This window comes from Martes martes, assembly GCF_963455335.1.
Source record: "Martes martes genome assembly, chromosome: 7".
NCBI lineage: Eukaryota > Metazoa > Chordata > Mammalia > Carnivora > Mustelidae > Martes > Martes martes.
In genome coordinates this window covers 58258002-58267169 of record NC_137894.1, presented here as the reverse complement: position 1 = coordinate 58267169, position 9168 = coordinate 58258002, and positions in this window count along the sequence as shown.

The window sequence follows — 9168 nt, the reverse complement described above, 5'->3', positions numbered from 1 at the left end:
AAATAGAGCCACAAAATCAAACATTTACAGAGGGCAAAATTAACATTCTTGGATCAGGTTCAATGGCAAGCAAAAGAGTGTACAACCAGAACTCCTTTGACATAGGAATTTGTGGGGTGATGGTCCAGGGATAATAGGAGGTACATTACCTCTCAGAGAACAGGAATCCCATTTAAGTAGCCCCAGACTCAACCAGCACAAAAAATATAAGAAGGAAGATTCTTTGTAAAGGCCACTAGTGATAGCAAAAAAGAAGCCATTACTAACCTTTAAGCGAGCTGCTCCGGTAGAGTTGTAGTGCAGAAATCAGGCTTTGGAACAAGTTTTAAACCCAAATACCTATAGGGATGGGAAATTGCATAAATGAGTGAAATAGGTGAGGGGTAAGAGACATCAAGAAGTGTGTGAGCTGTGGCAAGTTGGAAAGATTATGCCATATTACTACATGGCTTAGCCAGTTGTAGCCATGTTGGAATGTATGACCTGTGTCGTTTGATCTTATAATTTTTCAAGAAAAGACAGAAATTAAGATCAGGCTGGGAATTCCATTTTGTCATTCTCCCACATTGGACCTCCTGTCTTTTTTGGCTTTAACACGTGTATTTGTGGCTGATTTTTTAGATTTTTTAAGGTTGGAAATACATTCATTTTTTTATGTTTGATTAACAGTTTGGCTAGGGGTGAAGATCATTTTCATTCAAGATCTTGAGGGCATGACTTCACTTTCTTTTAGCTTCTGGTGCTGCCTTGAGAATTCTTTCCCGTTCTGATTTTGACCCGCCCCACCTTTTGTGTGTGTGTGTGTATGTGTTTTGACTCCTATTAGATTTTTTTAAAGTTTTATTTTATTTCTTTTTAGTGTTCCAAAATTCATTGTTTATGCACCACACCCAGTGCTCCATGCAATATGTGCCCTCCATAATACCCACCACCAGGCTTATCCAACTCCCCACCCCCTCCCCCTCCAAAACCCTCAGTTTGTTTCTCAGAGTCCACAGTCTCTCATGGTTTGTCTCCCCCTCCGATTTCCCCCAACTCACTTCTCCTCTCCATCTCCCAGTGTCCTCTGTGTTATTCCTTATGCTCCACAAGTAAGTGAAACCATATGATAACTGACTCTCTCTGCTTGACTTATTTCACTCAGCATGATCTCCTCCAGTCCCATCCATGTTAATACAAAAGTTGGGTATTCATCCTTTCTGATGGAGGCATAATACTCCATTGTATATATGGACCATTTCTTCTTTATCCATTTGTCCTTTGAAGGGCATCTTGGTTCTTTCCACAGTTTGATGACTGTGATCCTGACCCTTCTTAAGTGATGTGCTTTATTTCTCTGGACATAAATATGCATTATCTTTTATGGCAGTGCTCCAAAATTTCTAATTTCTAGTTCATAAAGTCAGGTCCACATCATAAAGTTAGGTCCAATTTTGAGGATCAGTAAAAAATAGTAAGTCATATTTGTCTCATTTGTTTCAGTATGGATTAGAAAAATAGAGAAAAAATGGGGGGTTGGTTACAAAAGAGGAAGTTTCATGTTAGCATAACTTTCTCACTGTGTCATCAGTCTAGTGAGGTTTTTTTGTCATTTATTGTTCTGAAGAAGAATTATCTTCTAAATATTCTGTTGAATTATTCTAATATCAGTTCTTCATTTCCAATAGTTCTTTCTTATTCTCTAAATTATATATATTATATAATCATATACATTATACATACATACACATATAGGTATGCTATGTATAGGGTATGACATATAATACACAGTATTATACAGATATTATCAGTTATATTAAATATGTAATAAAGTCTTACATATTTAATAATATGTAAATTATTATATATAATTTACTTTACTCCTTTACTCTGTTAGGAGCTGCACTCTCTTACAGTGCTTTGCTCCTTGTGAGAATTTTGTTTTTTTCCTGAGCCACCCATGTTTTAGTTATGGAAGTAGAGTACCTGAAAACTGCACATTTTTGGCCCCATTGTTTTGCTGTGTTTGTTTTGGTTTGAATGGGAGACTTGGGGATTAGAAGTTTCCATCAGAAAGCTTGAAACCACTACTACAAGTGCAGCTAACAATCATCTGGTTCACTATTTTGCAAGATTTAAAGAAGATATATATGATTGAGTTTTATTAAAATACAGATCATATGATTAAAAAATAGTTGATGATTTTGAGTTTCGTCCTTTCATTTTATCAGTGTGAACATGGGAAGAACTTATGCATTAGACTTTGGAAAGAAGATCTAAGATCATATCTATATATTAGCGTTAGGTAATATAGCAAACTTATTTTTAATATATTGAATATATGCATACATATTCTGTGTAAAATATACACAAAAATAAAGGGAAGTCTTCAACCTGTCTTAATTGTTTTTTTTTTTTGTTTTGTTTTGTTTTTTTTTTTTTCTGTCTTAATTGTTTTTAATGAAAAAATACAAACTGTAAATATAGTTAAGAAAGAAAACCTTTAAAGGCTAGACAAATGTTTCCTTGCTAAACTAGACTATATCATTCCTGTCTAGTGACTCATAAGTATACTGTGGAGCTATATTTTTAATTAAAACTGTCCATTGATTAAGTATACTTTTTGTTTAAAAAAGTAGCTAGTCAGAATCTGTGGCTCCACATAAAGAAGAATAAGAAAGTTTTAAATTGCTTATAACAGGCAGACTAAATGAAATCTTTAAAAAATGTTGCACCTTCAGAAGTGACCAGAAGCTCTTTCTGAATAACTCCATTGACTTCTGGTGTTTACATTGGCTTTTAAATGCTGGCTTCCATTCTTTCAAAATGATGAGGACAAGTAGGACGAGAAATATTATAGTCAGAAGGTAATTTTATTAATTAGGGTATTTGCTTATCTAGACTCAACCAAGGAGTCTTTTGCCCTAAATGGTGTTTTCAAAATTACAAAACAAATAAAAGCTTAAAAAATGCCTTTTTGTTTCATTGAGCATGGAGTCCCAGGGTCAGAATCTAAAGGACCAATCTGAAGCTTAAATTCCTTCATGTCAATTAATTGGACATAATTTTCTAATTCTTGGTAAAATTTATATTTTTTAGAAAACCCATATATTGAAGGCATTCACGGGAAATATATGCATACATAAATATAACCTTGGATACATATCCTTCTGGAATGATTTTGTTTCCCTATGTTTTATGATTCATGGCGGTAGCTTGATTTAAATATATGTATGTCAGGGCTACACCTCCTCAGACTTTGGGACTCCAGCCTGCATTCCGTCTCCGTCTATTCTATCTTTCTCACCAGTGGTGGTAAACAAAGAAACAAAACTAAAAGCTCACTTCTTTGTAAACCAGGAGGTGAATTTCTTCATACCATTTCTAGTTGGCTAGTTTCAGGAGAAAAATGTAATTAATTTACATTTCTAACTGCTACTTTAAAATAATAATATTTCTTTGGAAGGAGGTAAACAGCACTTTCCAATGCCAATAGGCAGAAACCATAAATAAATAAATAAATAAATAAATAAATAAATAAATAAATAAAACAAAACCAAAACACACATTTGGCAGGAAGAGAAAAAGTGTCTATTGAAACAGTGCTGCTCTGTCCCTGAGAGAATGGACTCACTCCTCTGACAATCGCACAGTGAAGCCTCTTCAAGTTTATGAGAAACCCAAGGAAATACACTACATGTGTGGTGCATTTTAATATGCTGTGGCTTTAACCTACTGTGGGTTATTTTCTTCGTGTGGACTTTATTGTACTCTTCTACACAATTATGAGAAAAAACAACAAATTCAGTAAGTTCTTTAGAATCATTGTTACACGCAGTCTTTATTGCATGCCTTGGCAGAAATGATTTCTGTACCACTGTTTTTTCCAAATTAAAACATATATAAATGGAGGTGAATATTTGATTCAAAATATTATACATGAGTTTCCTCTGCTGATAATATTCAGAAATGCATCTGGTAAGTAAAGTGAAGTCAAATGTATTTTACAATATTGTGCAATCACAGTCATGTCAAAAAAATAGCTAGAGATTTAATGTAAAGGAAGAGTTTTTAAATAAATAAAATAATTCATTAAAAGTGTATTTATAAAGTCCCTCCCATGAAAGTTAAGTTGTTTTACTAAGTTATAGGTAGATAGATCTCCTTTTCAACTGACTACTCACTGTTAATGTCTCTTCACAGGTAAAATCTTTCATTCATATATGGGAGCAAGTGTGATAATCATGTGACTCATTCTTTTTCGAAGAAGGCTTCAATACTTAGAGTCAAATTTGATTTAGTGAATAAGAGATTTTCTTTGATGATTAGATATTTTTATCATTCTTAATTTTCTTATCTTATTAATTAGGTCTTCCCAGTGATAATTTAAATAGTGTTATGACTTAGAATGCTTTGTCATCCTGCAATAATATGTAAGATTTATGAAATTGATATTTATATGATCTCATGATACTGGTGCTGCAAATGCAGTCTCTCTGATATCAAACCATCAAGGAAGCACATACACACCTCTGATCCATGAATTTGTGTTTTGTGTTACAGGATGCCAAGAGCCCACCAGAACGAACGAGTGTTATTAAAGACATCCAAGGAGAAGCATCTCCAAATGGAAAGCAGGATTCCTCAGACAGGTACATGGTTCTGTTTCTCTTATTCCACTCCTGTACCTCATCGTGAGGTGTGGGATATTCAGGTAGCTGGGTGGCTTATGAATGGCAGTAGGAGGAGACATTAGCTTCTGTTGACATAGATAGTGACTGTCAGGCATCATGACTTCATTACTACATTTGTCTTCCCTGCACAGTCCTGTAAACAGCCAAGAGGCCATGGTGACAGGAAAGGAGTATTATTGGTACTAATGATCTTAGTAACTAATCCAGTTTAGGCTGTTCTTTTTCTCCCGGCAGGTGAAATTATTCCTATCTAGTAGGAAGTGGGCAGGGATGCCTTAGGAGCACGCCTAGCAGCCAGTTGACCCACACAGGGAAGTACAAGTCTGGGTGGGCTGGGTTCTAATGGGAGTGCCATATCCAAGCAAAATCCAGCTTGGGACAGAGACCCTAAAGACAAGGCAATAACTCAGGAGACAGGGAACCCTGGAGCATCCAGGTACAGAGCTAAGAAAATGGACTCTGACAGCGGGGAAAGGGGAGAAGATCCCACAGAAAGTACTTTCACCCCTTCACTCTTCATAATCCCCATTCCCTCTTTCATGAGATGAAAGTTGTTATGATGCTTGAACAGGATTATGAAATGACAATGGGAGGATGTTCTCATTCTTGCTGTTAATTTTTACCAAATGTTGCTTAAAACATGCTCTCTTGAACAAGATATAAAACATGCATAATCTGTCCTCGTGGATTAGGGACAGAAAAGGGACCCAGGAGTAAGTTTGGCCTGAATGAATGTGCTCCTGCAGCTGCCCTGTATTGTCCAGGGCAGAGCCAAATGGAGAAGAAACCATGATATTGTGATTACAACCCCAAGAAGCTTATGCCACACTATATATTTTTTCGAAAGTAGAGCAGTAGCCTGGATACCTATACAAGCATTTGATTTCTGGTCTTCCCACCCAGCAGTCTTGCTGTGGAACAGAGAAATTCTGACTCCCAAGCTGATGCCCCTGTCCTGCCACCCTCTGGGTTGTTTACTTAGTAACAAGAATGGGTTTATTCTGATCCAGCCACAGCAACCGTCTTGGGCAAACATCATGCAGTCACTCTACCCCTTCTCTTTGCCTTAGTGAGCCACCTCTTCTGTTACCACCTTCAGGCATTTTGTCCTGTAATCTTAGCCCACATGGGTCTTCCTACCACTATGTCACACTCAAGGCGAAATCTTCGAATTTGGGATTCCTAGCTTCCTTCTCCAATCACACTTTATTTGTCCAATTTCCACTGCCTTTCAGGTCTCCTTCAAAGACCAGTAAGGCTGAAGCTCCATGTATGAGTTAAACCTACAACTTCGAACTCATTAGGACAACTTTCTACCCTGAGCAAAAGGCCATTTTTAAGGCCAATGCAAACTCCTTGTCTTTACATGCTCCAGGCCCACTGAAGGAGGAGAAAATTGTGCTGGTGTGTTTAAAGGCTAAAAGTAAAGGAAGGAAACCTTAAGCCAAGTCCATTGAAAAAAAAAACAAAAACATTATTTTTCTCTAAGACCGCACCAGTGTGAAAAATCTCCTTTCAAGAAATGAACTTTCTTCTTAGTTTTCAATGTGCCAAAAAGTCAGCCATGGTAGCCTCTACTCCACACCTTCCCTAAAAGAAGTGAGTGGTTGCTTGTTCTCGGATTGTAAATGTAGTGCCATTTAGCACCTTGTCTATACTTCCAGCATTCTAGGGTTCAAAGGTATTTAAGTTTCTAGCTCAAAAATAAATAGGTTTGGTTTTGGGAATCTATTTGGCAGCTTTGTTTGCCTACATAGGTTGTAGAAATCTTAATTTGATCATTCAAATCCTTTATGGTGTTTTCTTAGAAACATATCTCAATGACCAAATGGCATTTTTGGAAGATTAGAATGGTGATTATAGCCATTGGATCCAGAAAGACGCAAGTGTCAAAACACTTACACAAGTGAGTGAGCCCGGGAAATGTACAGGAGGAAAATATCTGAATGAAAAAGCATATGTCACCTAAGGTTGATGTAGTTCTAGACTTTCTCCAAAGCACTTGGGAAGATAAAATGGACAAACTGAAAGTAGGCTGGCAACAGAATGCTTTTCATGCAGTGGGTGTTGTTCTTTCTCTTTATCCAGTGTGCCGTCCTTCCTCACTATCATTTATATTTCTCATCAGGTAAAGTTGGGTACTACTGGCTTTGATTATGGAACGAGGGAAAGAACCTGAAGTAGCCTCATACCCACTCAACTGGCATGCCAAGGGCTCTCCAACATTCAGGGGCAGAGTTCATCTCAGGGTGGCTTGGGAGGCAGGGTTTAAGCTGTTTCCTTAGGGAGTTTTGTCACCTGATACCACTGGAAATCTCTGAATTTGCTCCTTTACAGTCGTACTAACAAATTTTTCCATATATCCTGATTGTCCCAGTTCTTACACCGATCAAAAAGATCAAGAATTAGTTAACTTTGAAAATTCTTTGAGATGGGAGATTACAGGTGCTTCTTCTTTATTTGAGAAAGTTATAGTTTCTGTATTTCTGTTTAAAAATAACCCATTCCTGATTTTAAAAATAACACCGTCCTGTTGTTGAACATAAGCAAGAAAAAAAACTTCCCACCACCCAAGGATGACAGCAGGCCACTCGGGGTGTGTGTGTGTGTGTGTGTGTGTGTGTGTGTGCGTGCATGTGTGTGTATGTGTGTGTGTGTATGTGTATGTGTGTGTGTGTTTGAAGGCATGTAGAAAATAGGATTTGAATCCTATATATTATGCCAGTGTATTAGCATTTACTCACATCATTAAAAACAGTCTATATAAATGACGTTGAGTGGCCATATAATATTCCATCATTCCTCCTACTAGATTGAAGTGTATGAAATTGCTGACCTGTAATCTTTTTAACCTACACAGAAGTGGCAGTGTGATATGGTTCAACCTAGTAAAATTTACTTGAAACTTGATCCCTCGTTATTGGACATCATGTCTAGCTTTTTTAAACTTTTTTTTTTAAGATTTTTTTTATTTATTTGACAGAGAGATCACAAGTAGGCAGAGAGGCAGGCAGAGAGAGAAGGGGAAGCAGGCTCCCTGCCAAGCAGAGAGCCCGATGCAGGGCTTGATCCCAGGACCCTGAGATCATGACCTGAGCTGAAGGCAGAGGCTTAACCCACTGAGCCACCCAGGCACCTCCATGTCTAGCTTTTTTAAACTGCTCAATAACTGACCTATGAACTTTTCTGAACATACATTTTTTTTTGCATATTTAGCCATCTCCTCATAATAATTTCCAGGAAAAGAAAGAATTAATTTAGCATGTATGAGAACCATGGGGGTTCTTAACACCTATTTTGAAATCCCTAGCAAAGAGTTTGTAGCAAGTTACGGTCTTCTTGATTATATAAAAGAGTGCCAATTTTACCCTGTCCTCACAAAAGTTGAGAATCATAATACTTTTATTTTTACTAATCATATAGGTAAATATTATATACCATATTATTTAACCCTATATATTTATAATTAACATAATTCATGTTGGGTCCAATTTTAGTTCAAGAGGAAAAAAAGGCAATGTTTAAATGTGTGAAATTAGCTGACAGGCAGAGCCTAAAACCTAAAATGGAACTGAGTTTAATGTTGTGATATCGAATCACTCTGTTATCCCAGATCCATGATAATGGGTGTCTTTAGCAAAGTGTAGGAAATTATCAAGGTGGCTATTTAATTGATACTATCTTTGATTTAATATTAGAAGGATGTCAAATTTTGCACTGTGAGTAGTTCGTTTGTACACAGAATATATGTATGGACTTGCTGTATTTCTTCAACAAAGGAGATTTTTGTTTGTTTTTATTTTCTTTTGTTACAAAGCCTCACTTAAAATATATATTCTTTCCTCTCCTTCAAAGTCATTATAACAGTCAGATAAATTTGAGCATAGCTCAATTGCAGAATAATCTGGTTCATTGAAAAGATAAATAAAATTGATAAACTCTTTAGTCAGATTGATGAAAAAAATGATAGAAGAATCAAATTACTAATACCTGCTATTAAAAGAGGAGGAAGCTCCATGGATCTTATGGATATTAAAAGGGTAATAAGAATATTATGAAGTACTTTATGCCAATACACTTGATAATTCAGATGAAATGGACAAATCTTTAGTAACCATAAACTGTAAAACTTAAGAAAAAAATGGATAACTTAAAGAGCCTTGTATCTATTAAAGAAATTGTAGGAATAAATTTTCTCACATTAAATATTGTACTGTATATTATACATCAATTATAATATAGTAAACAAAAACTAAAATAGAACTCCAGACCAGATGACGTTACTAGTGAGTTGTACCAAACATTAAGGAAAAAAAATGTCTACACCGACTCTTCCAGAAAATAGAAGAGAGAGGAAAAATTCTCAACTCATTTTTGAGAGCAATATTACCCAATACCAAAACCATAGAGATTAAAAGAAAATAAACTGTAAGCCAATATCCCTCATGAACATAGACACAAAAAGCCTTATTAATGTACCAGCAAATTGAAACCA